Source organism: Protopterus annectens, chromosome 14.part0 (genome assembly GCF_019279795.1).
Source record: "Protopterus annectens isolate FY-2018-M chromosome 14.part0, PAN1.0, whole genome shotgun sequence".
In the NCBI taxonomy this organism is placed as follows: Eukaryota; Metazoa; Chordata; order Ceratodontiformes; family Protopteridae; genus Protopterus; species Protopterus annectens.
Window position 1 is genome coordinate 419,829,341 of NC_056748.1, and position 19,489 is coordinate 419,848,829.

Sequence of the window (19,489 nt, forward strand, 5' to 3'; positions counted from 1 at the left end):
ATCTTGCATGGAGAAAGAATCCAAAAGTTATGTACTTCCCTTAACAATAAATCTGTTATCTCTTTCCATCTGGTTCAACCTGTGGACTCTGATCCGAGGCTGGCCACATTCCACTGACTTCAGTCCCATCAAGCTCCACATCCTCTACCCATAATACATCGCTCCTTCATGGGCAAAGGATATGAAGAACCCCAAAACAGAAAGGAAAAAGGGAAGATCTCCTCAACTTAGTCACCTCATAATGACGGCCAGTAATGTGTATAGCATGCCAAGTCATGTAAATGTGTACTGCTGTAGTATCATGGTCAAGAGGTCTGACAAAAGAAGTCAGGGGTTGGAAGGAGAGAAGTTTAAAGCAGAAGGAAACAGACAAACTGGATCTATTGTTATGTTAAGTACTTAACTTTCATATCCACCTAATCATTTTCTTTACCTGGTGTTTTGCTTGTGTTCTGCTTTTAACTGCATATTAAAACTTCAAAAGACACCATAGCTCTGTCTCTTGTGAGTCAAGCAGAAATTAGAACTGATCAATTAAGGACTCGTACACAAGATAGAAAAGGTCACTTAAGGTTAATCATTTGTGAATTGAGGGGGTGGAGCTAGGAACTATACCTTCTATTTAAGGGGTAAAATAAAACATTTCAGAGCTTTATTGGAAAGGCTCACCCAGACTCTGCTACACTTTGCTGTGAGGGAAAGGTTGGTTTGCTTTTTATTTGTTGTATTAGTTTATTGCCTTTTTATATTTTGAGTGCTGTAATTTGTTTTCTTTACCTTGTGTTTTGCTTGTGTTCTGCATTTAACTGCATATTAAAACTTCAAAAGACACCACAGCTTTGTCTCTTGTGATTCAAGCAGAGATTTTTCCCCACCCTGTCACTGTCCTGTTCTTAAATACCACCGACTTTCTAGTTGCCTCTTATGTTAATTTGACCATATATCTAATTTCCTCTCTGCTTTCACTGGCTTGTGAGAGTAAGCACAAAATTATCATTTTGTGAAATCACTCCCCTTCAACTATTTAAATGTATTGGCCATTCTGCTGTATTCCATAGTACTGGAATACAAAAGTGATCACCCCTTTCAATCTATCTTGCTGTTTTAAAAATAGTGACCATCCACTAAAACTTAACTTTTTACACAGGTAAAATGCAAGTTACCTACTTTCACATCTAACTTCTCTAGTGCATACTGCAGTGTTTAGAATAAACCATTTTTTTCATCTTGCCTTTAAGCATCCCTGTGACTAGCACTTGCTCTAATACCTGCTGGAAAGCACTAGGTAGCCTTAAACTGATACAAGCACTCGACTCTCCTTATTAATAAGGAGAAATTAATCATAGGCAGTAAACAGCCTACAATTGCAAAGTACCTTGCTAACATAAGGGAAAAAGTACAGTTTTGTACCTACCATAAATGTAGATGTTAGAGTGTTCACACTGCTGCAGTCATTACACTTGGGTTATCCTGCCGTCAGGCGGTCCCGCAGTTGGCCAGAGTTCCAAAGTCTTGGTCTGGCATCGGTTGCTGTTGCTTCTTCCCTGACGTCAGTGCTCCAGGGCTATACAAGATGCATCCAACGCCATTTTCTTTGGTTTTTCTTGCCCCAGATGTCAGGTGCCCCCAAGTGGGTAGGCAATACATACTGCTAATCAAAAATATACATATAAAATAAAAACAATACCTTCAGTTACCAGCAAATACACCCCAAAGGTTGTATAGGATAGAAGGGTATAGATAGGCAAGTCCAGCTAGTTCAGAGGGGATGGACTGCAGCAGTGTGAACACTCTAACATCTACATTTATGGTAGGTACAAAACTGTACTATGTTCATCGTGTTACACTGCTGCAGTCATCACACTTGGGTTGAATCCCAAAGCTAAGTTTGGGTGGCTGGTCTATAAAGAGTTAGGATTGGCTAAGAGGCCCTGCAGAACTGCAGTGGCAAATCCCGCTCTGGATTTAGAGTAAAGAGGCAGGTGGTAATGCTTGGTGAAGGTGTGCACTGAACTCCAAGTTGCAGCCTCCAAAATTTCCTTGGTAGTTACTCCTCTGAGAAAGGCTGCTGAAGTGACTGTTGCCCTGGTGGAATGAGGCCTAATGTTATTAGGGACTGATTTTCCATGCTGTGTGTAGCAGTACCAAATACAGTGTCCTATCCATTTGGATATAGTCTGCTTTGAGTTAGGCTTGCCTTGTGATCCTGCAGCATATGCTACAAACAGTTGATCAGTTTTCCTGAAAGCTTTTGTTTTGTCCAAGAAGAAGTGTAGCTGCCTGTGTATGTCCAAAGAATGCAGAAGTTTCTCCCCTTTATTTTGGGGGTTTGGATAAAAAGTAGGCAAATGGATGGTTTGGTTAAGAGCCACACTGGATACCACCTTTGGCATGAAGGTAGGGTTTGTCCTTAAAGATACCCTATCCTGATGAAAAATTATAAAAGGTTCCACTGCCATTAATGCCTGCAGCTCTGAGACTCTTCGTGCTGAAGTTACTGCCAGGAGCAGAGCAGTTTTCCACGATAAAAATTTTAGATCGTCTGTATTGGCTGGCTCAAAAGGTGGTAGGGTCAGTTTTTCCAAAACAAAACTGAGGTCCCAAGTTGGTGTTGGTGCTCTCTGGGGCGGTCTTATGTTTTTAGCCCCTCTGGGGTACTGCTTTAGCAAGGGATGAAAGAATAAAGGAGGATCCGTGTTGTAATGTGCAGAAATGGCAGAGGCGTGAATCTTAACTGATGAAAAGGATAGGCTTCTGTCCAGCATCTCAGTTAAGTATTGTAAAATCTGAGGAATGTTTGGAACAAGAGGGTCAAGGCTGTGAGCCTGGTTCCAGGTGCAGAATCTCTTCCATTTTTCCGAGTAAGCTTTCCTGGTGCTAGGCCTCCTGGCCTCCAAAATGACATCCATAACAGCTTTAGAGAGAGGTGTTGCCATGCAGCCAGGTTTAGGGTTTTGAGCTGACCGTGCAGGATCTGATTGTTTTGTTGAGTCAGAAGGTGTGGAATTTGGGGCAAAATCCATGGTGGGCCCTGAGCCAAGTTCCTTGACATAGGGTACCAGCGCTGGCGTGGCCAGTCTGGAGCAATCAGGATCATCTGTGGTCTTTCTCGTCTGGCTTTTAGGATTACCTTTGAAAGGAGAGGCAGTGCTGGGAAGGCATAGACTTTTAGGTTTTTCCAGCTGAACAGAAGAGCATCCACTTTCCATGCTCGTTTGTGATAAGTCCTTGTGCAGAAATTTTGTAGTTGGCAATTCAGACGGGAGGCAAAAAGATCCATGTCTGGGCATCCCCATTTTTGTGTTATCATGCTGAAGATTTGTGGGTTCAATTTCCATTTGTGAGATATTTCTGCTTAGGTAGTCTGCCAGAGTATTTTTCTTTCCTGGCAGGAATTGTGCTTGCAGGTGAACTTGGCACGTTAGAGCTGTGTTCCACAAGGTCATGGCTTGCCTGCATAGGGGATAAGAGTGAGTGCCCCCTTGTTTGTTTATGTACCACATTACTGTGGTGTTGTCTGTCTTCAGTAATAGTTGTCCTGGGTGTAGAAGGTCCTTGAAAGCTGTTTTGAACAGCCAACATCTCTTTTTGATTGATGTGAAGATGCATCTGGTCTGTGGTCCACTTGCCCTGAATGCATGTTCCTGCCACATGTGTGCTCCTCAGACGTAATCCGAAGCATCTGTCGTTAGAGTTTGCCTGGCTGTGGCTTGGGTAAAAGGCTGACCCTTGTTTAGGTGACATGCCTGTGCCCACCATCAAAACTCCTGTTGTAGGCAGGGAATTATTGGAATTACTGCTTCTAGACTGTGAGAATGTTGAGTCCAAACACTTTTTAGGTACCATTGTAATTTACTCATATGCAGTCTGGCATATGGTATTAGTAGTATGCAGGATGCCATGAATCCCAGGGCCTGCAGAATTTTTCTTGCAGGGAGATGGGACGTTTTTGCCAGTAGTTAAAAATATTGAGTTAGTTGCACTTGTTTGTCTGGCGTGAGGTAAGTCATCTGGGCTGTTGTATTTAAGCTGGCACCCAGGAATGTAATCTGTTGTGACGGCACTAGATTTGACTTCTTTTCATTTACTGTGTACCCTAGAGAAATTAGCAACCTTTTCACAAACGCCAGATGTTGTAGAAGAATGTCCTTTGTCTCTGCTTGAATGAGGCAGTCTTCCAGGTATGGATATATTTGAATTCCTTTTTGTCTGCAAAATGCAATTACTGGTGCCAGGCACTTTGTGAAGACCCTGGGCACAGTAGATAAGCCAAAGGGCAGTGCAGAGAATTGGTAGTGCATTGTACCAGCTTTGAATCGGAGGTATCTTCTGCAATTTTGTCTGATAGGGACATGCAGGTATGCCTCTGAGGTCCAGAGTAACAAGCCAAGCCTTCTTGCCCAGCATGGGTAGAAGCTGCTGTAATGTCAACATTTTGAATTTCAGAATATCCAGGTAAGTATTCAGAATTGAAAGGTCCAGTATAGGCCTCCAGGCTTTGACCTTTCTGGGGACCAGGAAGAGTCTTGAGTAAAATCCTTGTCCTTGTTCCTGTTGTGGTACTTTTTGTATAGCTCTCATGTCACTGAGGGCTGCAATTTATTTTTGTGCCTCTGCCCATTGATTTTGTGGCAGGTCTGGCATTCCTTTTAGCTTTGGTAAAGTATGGAAGTGGAATCTGTAACCTTGCGGCACAATATTCAGGACCCATTTGTCTTGGGTGATTGTTTGCCAGTTTTGAGAAAAAAGTGCTTGTTTTCCCACTAAGGGGGCTTCAAGAAGGGATGTGCTTGGCGTACGCAAGGGAAAGTCATTGTGACAGTTTCCTGTAAGGTTGAGACTTGTCCTCGCCTCCTTTTGGGGTTGAGGTGCCCCCACTGTCGTCTGTTTGAGCCTTGGGGTTGAGATCTGCCTCTTGGGAGTCTGTATCTGCCTCTCTGTGGCCTGTCTGGCAGTGGAAAGGACCAATTTTTTGTTGGCCAATTTCTGCTAAACCTAGGTGGCTGTACCTGTAAGAAATCCTTGACTGTTTGCATAGATTCAGCTTTATCCTCCATTTTCTTTAACACCTCTTCTGCCTTAACACCAAACAAGGTATCATGTTGTAAAGGAGCATCCAATAACTTTGCCTGAACATGTTCAGGTAAACTCTGTTCTTTTAACCAAGCATGTCTTCGAATAACAGAACCTGTAACTGCGGCTCTACAAGAGGCCTCTAAAGAATCAAAACCACATTGCAGAGTATGTTTTCCCACATGTTTAACTGCATGCAATAAATCCTGCATTTCTTTACAATCAGGAGCTTCTGAGCTAGCAAGCATTTTCCATTTTAACTGAGCCATTAAATATTGTTGGTACTTAAGCATGTGAAATTGACAATTTAAAGCTCTTACTGCTAAAGTTGCAGACGTGTATACTTTCTTCCCCCATCTATCCAAAGCTCTGGAATCTCTGTCAGAGGGTACTGGATTTTTTGCAATGGAAGCCTTAACCCCTTTTGGACCCTGGGAAATAGTTTCTGGATCAGCAGAAGGGCTTTTGTATAGAAACTTGTGAGAGTCAGGGACTCTATAATACCTATCTGGCTTGGCTGGAGCAGGGGGCAGAGAGTCAGGAGATAAGCTGGATTCAGAGAACACATCATCCACAATGTCTAGTACAGGCGGAATAGCCAGGGGCCTGTGTTGAGGCAATAAGAGGAAATCCCTGAGCCTTTTCTTGGATTGTGAGTATTCCTGACTTTCCCAATGGAAATGTTCCCTCATGGTATGTAAAATTTCCCCAAAAGAGTAATCCTCAGGAGGAGAGGCTGAAGGGATAGATTCCTCAGCATCAGAGTCCTCATAGGGGTGTAAAGAGTATCCCTGGTCTGAACAGGAATCAGAGGAAATGGAAACCTGATCAGAAGAAGGAGTCATAGTCTGTATCCTACCTAGGCCTTTTCTCAGGAGGGGGATGGGAACCCCTGATTAGAGTAATGAGGTCTTCGGCCATTTTAAGCATCTGTTTCTTAGGCATGGAGGACTGTCCAGGAGAATGCTGTACTTGTTTCTTTGTCTTTAATGGTACCTTTGTCTTGGCTGTTGATTTAATGGTAAGTTGAGAAGGTCTGAAAACACCCTCAGAAGCCGGTGCCTGCTCAGCGGCTCCGGACCCATCTGAGGGATTAGTCTCTGTAGGCCCAATACCTTGAGTTTCCAGAGGCCTAGTTGTCTCCACGTGGGAGTCGGAAGCGGCCTGTGGCTCTGGGGTAGGGGGTGTCAGGGGCTGTGAAAGCACCTCACTGAGAACCGGCGACTGGCCTAGAAGAGGTTTCGTCATCGGTTTTGGACTTCGGATGCCTGTCTTTATCCTTGTCTTTGCGTTTTTTCAGAATTGCGGTAGTCGGTTGATCCGATAGCATAGTATAATTGAACCTTCTGCCAAAGTAGTGCAAAGCAAAATCAAAACGTCTTTTTATAGTGCGTTTGTTAAATCTAGCACAAAACCGACAACTAGTAACGTCCTGATCAGGGCCTAGGCATGGAATACAGTAAGAGTGGAAGTCCTTATGAGGTATTTGCTTCCCACAAGAAATACAATTATTAACTTTTTCTGACATTAGTCTGAGGCAAGAAAAAAAGTTTCCCCAATGGGGTACTTGGCTTTATCGAAGACTTCGGATCTGAAATTCAACTTCGAAAGTCTCAGTAGTCGGTCGACCGGCACTTGCGAACTGCTTCTGCTTCGGGCACCGCGCGGCAAGAAAGACTGAAGAAAACGGCGTTGGATGCATCTTATATACCCCTGGCGCACTGACGTCAGGTTAGAAGCGACAGCAACCGACGCCGGACCAAGACTTTAGAACTCTGGCCGACTGCGGGACCACCTGATGGCAGGATAACCCAAGTGTGATGACTGCAGCAGTGTAACAAGATGAACATCAGCTCCTGTATTTTTTAAAAAAAGCACCAAATCAGGCATGTCCAAGGGTCAGCTTCCATTGATTTCTCCTGTCCACCTGGTGAATCTGGGCATACTGGGGCAATGCAGCAATTGCCTCATGTACACAGACAACCCTCTCCTCCTACCACCCAACACTACAACCTGCAAGAGATGCACTTACACAGTCAAACTAGAAACAAAGCTCTCTCCACCCAAGATTGTGCTAGCTAGACAGTCAAGAGGAGAAGGTGAACACCCACACTACACCTCAAGCAACACATAGCCCTTCTAAACTCACGCCACCAACACCCACACATAGCAACACTAAATCCACATATATGGAGGCCCTTAACTGTAACCTGCCCAAGCAACAAGGACCTCTGAAGCTGAAACGCAAACAAACACCAATCACAACCAAAATGTCACATAGCTCACAACACCAGTGTGCCGCCGAGCAACAGCCCTTAAGGCAAGACAACGTACTTAACACATTATTCATAGGTGACTCTATAGTCAGGCACACTGATGTCCCACTCACCAGGCTGAACAAGGAGAAAATTACAGTGAGCTGCCTGTCGGGTGTCAGGATCCGCCACATAACTCATGCACTCAAGTCACTCCACAACAAGTACAAATATGACACTGTCATTTTCCATGTTGGAGTGAATGACATGAGACGTACCTCCCTGGACTACATGAAAAGAGACATGGAAGAGCTCTCGGATCATGTGGCCCAGGCAGATATGACCCTAGCCTTGAGCAGCATCCTGCCTTCGCCCAGAATGATACCACAATATAAGGACAAAACGATTGACTTCAACAATTGGCTAAGCTTCTGGTGTCATTCAAAGGGGATCCAGTATCTGTCTGCCTGGGATGATATGATTGACAGACCACGATGCTTTGCCAGAGATGGTCTGCACCTGTCGCCCCTGGGATTCAGGTTACTGGCTAAGGCTCTTGCCACCCCTATAGTGCCTTTTTTAGGCAAAGTTCGAAGGACAAAACCACCACCGTAACAGGTACAAGCATGCAAAATCTGAAGGTAATGCTAGAAGTCTAAACATCAAAATGCACGCTCTCGAGGCACTCCTAAAAATGGAGAACATCGATATTTGTGCAGTAACTGAGACCTGGTTCAAGGCTCCAGAGAGCACCACTGCAATACTATGCTACAACTCTTACCAAACTTTTCGGACACCAAGCCAGGATCGAAACACTAAAGGTGGAGGAGTGTCCATATTCACCAAGGATATTCACACCACCAGGTTAGTTGCCCAACACAATGCATCTGAAATTCTCCAGGTGCAACTAACACTAGGTAAGACTGCAATCCAAATTGTAACATGCTACAGATCCCCACCATGCCCCAAGATTCTCACTACACCTTTCTAAACATACTGGAAAATATTAATATACAACCAAACACCCTAATACTGGATGATTTCAAATACCCTGCCATTAACTGGGAAAACTACTTGTGTACCAACAACCTTTGCCCAACGTTTCTTGGAATTCATAAATTCCAGTGCCCAGGATCAACTAATCCATAGTCACACCAGGGGCTCCAATATCCTAGAACTGGTCATTACCAACATGGGAAATCGATGCTCCACACCTATGGTCACCCTCTCTTTGGTTAGGTCAGACCATAAGCTAATCACCCTTAACATCCACATCCCACCCCCACCCCCAGTAAGGAAACCTCCATAAAAAACTTCTCCAAAGCCAACTTCATGCTACTCAAGTTACAAACTTCATGACACCCATGAAGACGGGAACTGAAAGTTCGACTGCCGAGTCCTACACTATGGCACTGTACGAGCACATCCACTCATGCATGAATCGTGCCATCCCAAATAGAACAAAGATGCTCTCCTCCAAAAAAGGAAGCCAATCTGGTGGTCCCCTGCCATAAACAAATTTTACAACAAAGAGAAGAAATTGTTGCAGAAAAGAGGAAAATCCCAGGATGCAAAAACCTCCCTTACCAGCCTCAGTAAGAAGCTGAGAGCCCTCATAAAATCCTCCAAAGCTAGTTACGAAAATAAAATCCAAAGACAACCACAAGGCATTCTATAACTATGTCAAGAATCTAAATGGCAATTCTCAGATCTGCTCTGAGCTACAACAGAATAGCATTAAATATACTGATCCCAAGAATATTGCCAATATCCTGACAGATCGATTCAGTGACAACTTCACCCCCCTCTCACCCCCTAAATGGCCCCATCTCAATACCGGAAGATTGCCAAATTCCGGTAATAACGGCCACACAGGTAAAAAAAACACTCTCCAAAGCTAAGAATACAGCATCCGTGGGACCAGATGACATCCCGGGCTGTGTACTACATGAACTACAAAATGAACTGGCACCTCACCCAAGTGTCATGTTTAATCATACCCTCACCTCAGGCTTTGTGCCCACTGAGTGGCGCACAGCTGCATTTATCCCACTCCACAAGAGGGGATCCACCTTGGATCCCAGGAACTACCGCCCCATCAATCTGACTAGCCTGATCTGCAAGGCCATGGAACGTATTATCATGGAACTTATAAATGGAGACCTTGGCAACTTTCAAACACTGGACCCCACCCAGTTTGGGTTCGTTAAGGGCTGATCTTGTCTTCTGAACCTAACGGACTTCTTCAAATCAGTCTCCAGAGCCGTGGACAAGGGTAAGGCAGTCCACACAGCCTACCTGAACCTTGCCAAGGCCTTTGACACCATCCCCCACTCTGGAATCATAGATAAACTTACTAAGCTGGGCATTAATTCCTAGGTCACTTGATGGGTTGCCAACTGGCTTACTGACAGAACCCACACTGTAAAAGTAGCTGACTCCAAATCCATCTCCAGACAAGTGGAGTACCTCAGGGTTCAGTCCTGGGACCTCTCTTGTTTGGCATCTACTTCTCTGAAGTACAAGCCAACACTAAGGGACTCTGGCTAACAAAGTTCACAGATGACTGCAAACTGGGAGCCATTATTGAATCCCCAAATGATGTGGATACTCTACAAAAGGGCCTTACAGAAACAGATGCTTGGTGCCAGAGCCATGGGCTCAAGCTCAATGCCAAGAAATGTATAGCTATCCCCTTTGGGAAAAAACATGTACCCATGAATTACCACATAGGTGGCAGTACACTAAACACCGAAAGTGTAATAAGGGACTTAGGGACACAGGTGGACAGTGGTCTCACCTTCAATAACCACATTGCCACAACAGTCAGGAAATCCTTCTATGTGGCACACCTCATCACCAAGGTCTTTTCTTCCAGAAGAAAGGAGGTCATTGTCCCACTGTACTCATCCCTCATTAGACCCATTATAGAATTCAACGCCCCGTTTGGTATGTACCTCTCAAGACATCTGCAACAACTGGAAAGGTCGCAGAAATACCTCACTAAAAGAATCACAGGCCTAAAGCAGATGCCTTATGCTGACCGCCTTAAAAAACTCCAGCTATACTCTGTCACATATCGTCCACTCAGAGGCGATCTCTGCTTAACAAACAAGGCCATGTCAAACCCAGAGCTGTTGGACATGCTACACTTAAAGAAATCCCAATCTCTCAGAGCCACATGCTCCAAGGATCTAAACCTTGTCATCACAATAAACAAAACATGCTGGAGGGATAGGTTCCTGACCCCGAGACTCCCCAAACCCTGGAACAGATTGCCCATACATGTCAAGCAGAGCGCCTCTTTGGCCCTCTCTTCAAAAGGAACCTTGATGATCGGATAGGAGAAAGGAAATTCACCCTGGGGATCACGTCAGTCGCCCTGCTAGACAGGGGTCCAGGGAAGTAAATATTGTGGGGAGAAATAGCCAGGGAATTGTTATGGCTAGGCTTGTATAGGCCCTAGGGACAATAGCCTAGTACCAACCTATCAATCTGTTGGGCAGAATCACTTAAAACCCCAAGGAGGTCTCATGGAAGGATACTGCTCAATACAGTGGAACCAATGGAAGCCCTGGACCTAGACTGAATATCCAATTTATAGTGGGATACAAAGATGTGAGGACCCACCCAGGTAGCAGCTGCACAAATCTCGTCCAATGCAGCTCTGGAGAAAATTACTGTAGAAGTAGCCATAGCTCTACTAGAATGACCTTTTGGTTTATACCCAAAAGAAATACAGACAGCCATTTGGAGAGAGCAATCTTCGACACTGCCATGCCTAAATGGCCTTTTGAGAAACAGACAACTACTTAGACTTTCTGAAAGGTTTTGCTCTATCTAAATAAAACCTCAATCATCTGTGAATATCAAGAAAATGCAACAAGTATTCCTCTTTGTTGGGAACTCAGGAGAAAACGCAGGTAAACGCATGTAGTAGTACAAACTGTTCTCCATAGCTACCTTATAAATAAAAACTGGGTCCGTGTTTGGGAAAAGCCTATCTTGAAGAGCAAGTAGGGAGGCACTGACAAGAGGGCTTGCAACTCTGACAACCACTTGGGAGAAGTAACCACTACCAAGAATAAGGTTTTCCGGGATATCAACCTTAAGTCAACTGTAGCAGAAGGTTCAAAGGGAGGAACAGCCAACGCCTGAATCATTAAGGATAAATCCCAAGGAAGGACAGGGTCTCTGACCTGAGAATGCAACAAAAAGGTTAACCCTGAGGAAAGCCTTGGAAACATTTATAGCTGCTAAAGGCAGCTTATCACTACAAATGTGGAAATTGGAAATGGCTGCCATTTGCACCTTAATAGTAGAACAACTAGAGCCTGAATGAAACAAATCCACCGAGAAGTCAAACATAACCACTATGGAGGGCCAAAAAGGATCCAACCCCTCACAGGCAGCCCAACAAGCAAAACATTTCCACTTACTAGCATAAATCTTATATATATATAAAGCTTCTCTGAGGAAGACAAGATATGCACTACTTTGTCGGAAAGGGTAGGGATTTTAGATCAAGAGAACTGAAGGACCCATGCAGTCAGCTTCAAAGTCTGAAGGTTAAGCAGGTCCAGACCCGCCAGATTTTATTTTATTTATTTTACATTGGTTTACTGGGAAAGTCTGACTGGAACAAGGTCCATTTACAGCGGAGGCCCGGGGAGAAAAGCTCCATAACATAACAGTACAAATACAACAAATGACAAAAAATTTTCTGTACAGAGGCATATATACAATCAGAGCTCCATGTCTTTATATGACCACACATAATCCACGAATGACAGAAAATTTCTATACAGTAGTATATATAAAATCAAGGATATTTTTCGTACCTTAGTTTGATTTGAGCAAGCTTGGTATATAGATAGCAAAACTTTGAAATATGTATTGGTAGTACAAAGCATAAAAATAAAGGAATGGAATCTGGAAAATAATGCTACTCGGGAGACATGTCATAGTGTGAGAAATAATTTGTAGGATAGTAGTTCCTGATAGGGAGTATTTGAGTAGTACAGAATAGCTGAGGTAAACCATGAGGAGATGAGGTGTGGCAAGTCAGGAGGAGAGTGGAAAAGATTTTGTGTGATATAGGGTCAGAGCCATGATTGCAAGAGGTGTGACTTTAGTGATGTCTTGAAAAGTGAGATGGATACTTTGGAGGAGGTTATTCCATTTCCTAGCAATGGTGAGGGAGAACAGACTTTTTCCTGCAGTGTTCTTGGCTTTGGTTATGCAGAGCAGGATTTTGTTGGATGAGCGTAGAGGGCGATTTGCAGAATATTTTTGTTTTCTGAGGGTTCCTTATTATGTTGAAGGTGAGGACTAATTGGTTATAGCTAATTAGCTGAGGGAGATTAACCACTGTAGTTGCTTCAGGGCAAGACAATGATGACTTCTAAAAGTGGAGTTTAGTGAATTTTGCAATTTTATTGTAACAAAATTTTTAGGTCTGTTTTCCTGATCTGAATTAGGATTGGTGATGCATACATTATGGTAGACAAGAGGTGGGTTTGGGCTAAGGAGATTCTAGCTTGGTCTGACAGGAACTGTTTGTGTTTGTATAGGGTTCCTAGTTTCTTATGTACCTTTGTGATGGTTTGTGAGACATGGACATTAAAGTTTGGATTATCTATTAAAACCCCGAGCAGCTTAGTGTGAGGAGAGGAGGAGATTGTGGTCCCGTTTTTGGAGGTGATAATGAAGGTAGCAGATTTGGATTTATTGGGGGGGGGGGGGTAATTCGGTCTTGTTAGGGTTTAGAATGAGTTGGGTATTGGTAATCCATTGTTCCATGGAGCAGGAGGATTCTTGGGTAAGCTTTTGAAGAGTGGTTATGGATGGTACTGAGCAGATTAGGGTGGAGTTGTCTGCGTACTGTATAAGTGATGCATGCAGGTGGAAGTATGTAGTTTGTTAGTGAAAATGGTGAATAGTAGAGGACCCAGTATTGATCCTTGTGGGATGCCTATAGTAGTTGGTAACAGAGGAGATAGTGTACTTTGCCATTTAACTGATTGTTTTCTGTCAGAGAGATAGCTTCTAAACCATGAAGTAGTAGAGGGAGTGAAAGATAAGGTTGAGAGTGTCAAAGACTAGGTTATGGGAGACCATATCAAACGCTTTTGATAGATCTAGGAATATGGCTGAGACGAATTTGTCATTTCTTAGATGGTTAATCTGGTTGGTAAAGGAGAGTAGAGCAGTGGTTGTGCTATGGTTTGGGTGGAAACCATGCTGTGTGGGGGAGATGAGGTTATGAGAGGATAAGAATTGCATTACCTGGGTGTGAATACATTTCTCCAGAAGCTTGGAAAGGGGGAACAAGATAGCAATTGGCCGGCAGTTTGATACTTCATAGGAGTTTCCACCTTTGTGAAGAGGAATTATATGTGACACTTTCCATAGATGGGGTACGTAGGTTTCTTGTATACAGCGGTTTATAAGAATTGAGAGAGGGTAGGCTAGTGATTCTGCAGCTAATTTTAGAAAATTTGTGGGTAAACCATCTGTTGTGAGTGTGGTGGGTTTTAATTTATAGAGTAGCTTTTTAAATGAAGAGGTCAGTACAGGTGAGAGTGAGAAGGTGGGTATCTTAGTTTGTTCTACAGTTGGGGTGGTTTTAGTGTTCTTGTTGGATAGCTGAATAGATAGTGCAAGGACAGATTCTGTGAAGTGATGGTTGAATTCTGAAGCTACGCTATCATTATCAGAATTGTTGTTGGGAGATGGGATGGTGGTTTTGCCCGGTTTTAGAAGGGTATTGATGGCCTGCCAGAACTTTTGGGGGTTTCTAGAGTGCTTGTTTTGGATGTCTAAGAAGTAGTTCTTTTTATCAAGATCCTGAATGGGATTCCAAGACCCAATAAAGGTACTTCAGAAGAGGCCAAAGGAAGGGAACCCACACCTGACAGGGCCATAAGGGGGCAATGAATATTACAGTCGTTCTGCAACAGTCTGCCTTCTGAAGGAACTTTATTATCAGTGGAGTCACGGGATAGGCATAAAGGAGACCCGGGCCCCAAGCATACAGAAGAACATTCCTGGATGACCGTCCCTGAGGAAGGAGCAAGGAATAATAGCTGCTGCACTTAGGGTTGTGAGGTGATGTGAAAAGATCACAACACAGAGTGACTCAGTGCCAAATAATCCACACAGCCACTCCTGGATTCAGGGACTACTCATGTGGAAAAAGAATGTTCCTGCTCAAAACTGTCTGCTAATATGTTGCATCTCCCAGGGATGTGCATTGCAAACAGAAATCACCCATTGCCAAACTCTCATGGCCTCCCAACAAAGAGAATATGAAAGGCGTTCCCCTGTTTGTTCAAGTACCACACCACAGAAATGTTGTTGGTCTGAATTGAAATCGCACCTGGGGAAGAACATCCTGAAAAGCCTGCACCACAAGGACCATGACCCTCATCTCCAGGACACTGATGTGAAGACTGGCCTTGGTATTGGACCAAGTCCTTTGCACTGTCCTCCACCCACCCTAAAAGGTAGCCATCTGTGGTGAAAGTACAGTTTTGTACCTACCATAAACGTAGATGTCCGATAGGCATGCATCTGCAGTCCTTACAAATGGGTTGTCCTGTCGTCAGGCAGCCCCTCGGTCGGCCGGATTCCAAAGTCTGGGTCCGGCCTCGGCTGGTGTTGCACTTCACCCGATGTCATAGCTGCAGTTATTCGGGTATAAAGGCAACAGCCGACGCCATTTTCCTCAGTGTTTCTTGCCCCAGATGCCAGGTGCCCTCTAGGAAGGCTAAATCTGGATAAATGCAAATGGTTCCAAATAGTAGAGAGCAAACAAAACATAAGCATGTATGTACATATATACAAACAAATACACCATAATAGATTCCCCCAGCTAGCTACAAGATGGGCAAATACCCTAGGAATACCACAGAGGGGAAGGAGGGTGGGTAATCCTGACTGCAGATGCATGCCTATCTGACATCTACATTTATGGTAGGTACAAAACTGTACTATGTCCTTCAAGGATGCATCTGCAGTCCTTACAAATGGGTAGAATACCATAGCCAAACTGGGGGAGGAGGAGAAATAAGATTATGGTGTAGTTAAGATCCCTTGCAAAACAGCAGTGGCAAAACCTGCTCGGGATCTGGAGTATAAAGGTAAATTATAATGCTTGGCAAAAGTATGCACGGAGCTCCAAGTAGCAGCCTCTAAAATGTCTTTGGTAGCCACTCCTCGTAGAAAAGCTGTGGTAGTGGCTGTAGCCCTTGTAGAGTGAGGCCTGATGTTTTCTGGAGTTTTCTTCCCATGGTAGGCGTAACAAAATCTAATGCAATTTCCTATCCACTTAGAGATGGTCTGTTTTGAAATTGCTTTTCCTTCCATTCCTGTTGCATATGCTACCAGAAGCTGGTCAGTTTTTCTATTGCCCTTGGTCCTGTCCAGGTAGTAACGCAATTGTCTATGTACATCCAAGGTATGCAACAGTCTTTCTCCCTGTTCTGTGGGTTGGGGAAGAATGTAGGTAGGTGGATAGCTTGGTTTAAAGATACCCTGGAGACCACCTTTGGCATAAAAGTAGGATTTGTTCTCATGGACACTATCTTGATGGAAGATCAGGAAGGGCTGTACTGCCATTAATGCCTGTAGCTCAGATACCCTTCTTGCTGAAGTGATTGCAAGCAGGAAAGCAGTTTTCCATGATAAGTATTGTAATTCTGCTGTTGCTGCTGGTTCGAAAGGGAGGAGTGTCAACTTTTCTAGCACAAAGTTCAAGTCCCATGCTGGCAATGGTGGCTTCCTAGGTGGTTTTACATTTTTAATTCCTCTCAGAAACTGCCTGAGCAGAGGATGTGAGAAGACTGGAGGATCCAAGTTGTATTCTGCTGAAATAGCTGATGCATGAATCTTAATGGAAGAATAGGACAGGCCGTTGTGGAAGAGCTCTGCCAAGTATTCCAGGATGTTGGCTATGTTTACCAGTGACACATTTTCTCCTTTTGCAGTACTCCAAATGTGATATCTTTTCCATTTTGCTGAATAATTTTTTTCTTGTTGAGGGTCTGCGAGCCTCCAAGATAATGTCTTTAACCGTTTGGGATAAACTTGGGTTATTTGGTCTTATGCAATGTTCCAGGCAGTCAGCTGCAGTGTTTTCAGGTTTGGATGCAGGGTGTTGTAGTTGTTCTGTGTTAACAGTAAGGGAACCAGTGGTAGAGGCCATATTTGTTCCCGAGACATGCTCCTCAGTAATGGGTACCAATGTTGCCTTGGCCAGTCTGGAGCTATCAGGATGATCCTTGGACGGTCTTCTTTGATCTTCAATAGCACCTTGTGCATCAAAGGAAGTGGTGGGAATGCATATGCTGTCAGGTTTTTCCAACTGAAAGATAGGGAGTCCATTTTCCAAGCAAGTGGGTGGTACGTCCTTGTGCAGAATTTCTTCAGTTGGTGATTGCGTGGGGATGCAAATAAGTCTATTTCTGGTAGTCCCCATTTTCTTGTAATGGTTTTGAATATGTCCGGATGCAGCATCCATTCGTGGGCATCCGTGGTAGTTCTGCTTAGTATGTCTGCTAGTATGTTTTCTTTTCCTGGCACAAAAATTGCTTGTAACTGAATGTTGAGGCTCAGGGCCACATTCCAGAGTTCCATTGCCATCCGGCATAGAGGGTACGAACGTGTGCCTCCCTGTTTGTTGATGTACCACATAACTGTGGTGTTGTCTGTCCTTATCAACAGTTGACCTTGTCGAAGAAATGGTCTGAATGTCTGAATTGCCAGTTTTACTGCCAGCATTTCCTTTTGATTTATGTGTAGGTGCAGCTGGTCTTGAGTCCATAAGCCTTGTATGCACTTGTCCAGCATGTGCGCCCCCCAACCGAGGTCTGAGGCGTCCGTTGTGATGGTCTGGCTTGGTTGAGTGCTGTGGAAGGGCAGTCCTTTGTTTGATTGACAGGCCTGAGCCCACCATTTGAATTCTTGCTTCAGGCATGGGATTATTGGAATTTGGGTTTCTAGGCTGTGCTTGTGCTGAGACCATAAATTCCTTAGGTACCACTGTAGCTTTCTCATATGCAGTCTGGCATGTGGAACCAATATTATGCAGGATGCCATGAAACCCAAGGCTTGCAGGACTTTTCTTGCTGTTAGCTGGTTCTGTTTTGTTAATGCCAAGAAGTAGAGAGGGAGTTGCTCCTGTTTTTCTACTGTTAGAAATGCCATTTGTTGTGATGTGTCCAGCTCTGCACCCAAAAAGGTTATCCTTTGGGATGGTATCAGCCTTGACTTTTTTATATTGACTGTGTATCCCAGGGCTTGCAGTAGATAAATGACCCTTTTAAGTCTTCTGCTAGTTTGTTTTGTTGTCCGCTTGTAACAGGCAGTCGTCCAGGTAAGGGTAGATTTGAATTCCTGAAGCCTGCAATGAGCAATTACTGATGCCAGGCATTTCGTTAACACTCTGGGTGCAGTAGATAAGCCAAAGGGCAATGCTGAGAATTGATAATGCTCTGATCCTGCAAGAAATCTGAGGTATCTTCTGCAATTTGGTCGTATGGGGACGTGCAGGTATGCCTCCTTGAGATCTAGAGTTACCAGCCAAGACTCCTTGCCCAACATGGGAAGAAGCTGCTGTAGGGTCAGCATTTTGAATTTTGGGACAATGAGGTATGTGTTTAAAGTGGACAGGTCGAGAATAGGTCTCCATTGGTTTTCTTTTCTTGGTACCAGGAAGAGCCTGGAGTAAAATCCTTGTCCTTGCTCCATAGATGGTACCTTTTCTACAGCTCTCATCCTTAGTAAGTGAGTTATTTGCTTTAGAGCTTCTGCCTTTTGATTTGGAGGTAGGTTTGGCATTCCTCTCTTCCTTGGTAGAGTATGGAAGCGAAACCTGTAACCTTGGTCTATTGTCTGCAAAATCCACTTGTCTCCTGTGATGTAATGCCAGTTTACTGAAAATAAGGCTAGCTTTCCGCCTAAGGGTGCTTCTAGTTGTTCCCTGGTAGGCGGTGCTAGAGCCAAGTCACTGTGATTGTCCTGTAGTCGTGGTGGTGGCTGTATCTGTGGCTGTACCTCGCTGGTTGTTAGCCTGCCACTGACGTCCCCTGTAGGCACCTCTGGATTGACCCCTGCCTCTTGAGCGCCTATTCCTGCCTCTCTGAGCTTTGGAGGTGTCTGGAAAGGACCAATTCTTGGAGGGCCAATTCCTGCTAAACCTTGGAGGTTGGACCTGTAAGAAATCTGTGACTGTCTGGACGGATTTTGCCTTCTCTTCCATCTTCTTGAGCACCTGTTGTGCAGGAGAGCCAAACAAATTGATCTTGTCCATGGGAGCATCCAGTAGCTTTGATTTAACATGATCTGGTAAGGCCTGCTCTTTTAACCATGCATGTCTTCTGATCACTGTGCCAGTCATGGCTGATCTAAAGGAAGCCTCCAGTGCATCATAGCCGCATTTTAAGGAATGGTTACTGACCTGCTGAATGTTATGTACCATTTCCTGAACAGATTTTTTGTCTAATGGTTCATCCGAGGACAGCTTCTTAGTTAACTGGTCTAACATAAATTCTTGATACTGGATCATGTGGAATTGACAGTTCAAGGCCCTAGCTGAAAGAGTAGCAGAAGTGTAAACTTTTTTACCCCATCTCTCTAAGGCCCTAGATTCCCTTTCAGAGGGGAGGGGTTTTTTGGTAGAGGTAGCTGCTACAGCCTTGGGTCCCTGGGAGATAGTTTCGGGGTCTGCAAAAGGGGCCTTATACAAATGATAATGTGTGTCCGGAACCCTGTAGTACCTATCGGGCTTAGCAGGGGCCGGAGGAAGAGAATCAGGAGCAGTACAAGCATTAAAAGCATCATCCACAACAGTAAGTACTGGAGGAATGGCTAAAGGCCTATGCTGCGGCAAATGCAAAAAGGTTCTAAGCCTTTTCCTAGAGTCTGAAAAATCCTGGCCCTGCCATTGAAATTGTTCCCTCATAGCATGCAAGGTTTCCCCAAAAGAAAATTCCTCAGGCGGAGAGGCAGAAGGAATGGACTCTTCTGCATCAGAGTCCTCATAAGGAGAAAAAGGGGCCTCTGGAGGGTCTGAATTATCTGATTCATCAGAAGAGCCATCTGAAGAAACCGGCTCAGGGGGCTCTACTCTAGTCCTCTTCTCTGGAGGTGGGTGAGAG

The 19,489-nt window shown here is 44.3% G+C and overlaps 1 protein-coding gene across 1 annotated transcript in view; it reads right to left on the reverse strand.

Moving 5' to 3' along the window:
• EDRF1 (erythroid differentiation regulatory factor 1) overlaps positions 1 to 19,489 on the reverse strand; it is a 1,512,804-nt gene that overhangs the window by 1,378,000 nt on the left and 115,315 nt on the right. The gene's annotated exons all lie outside the window — the stretch shown is intronic.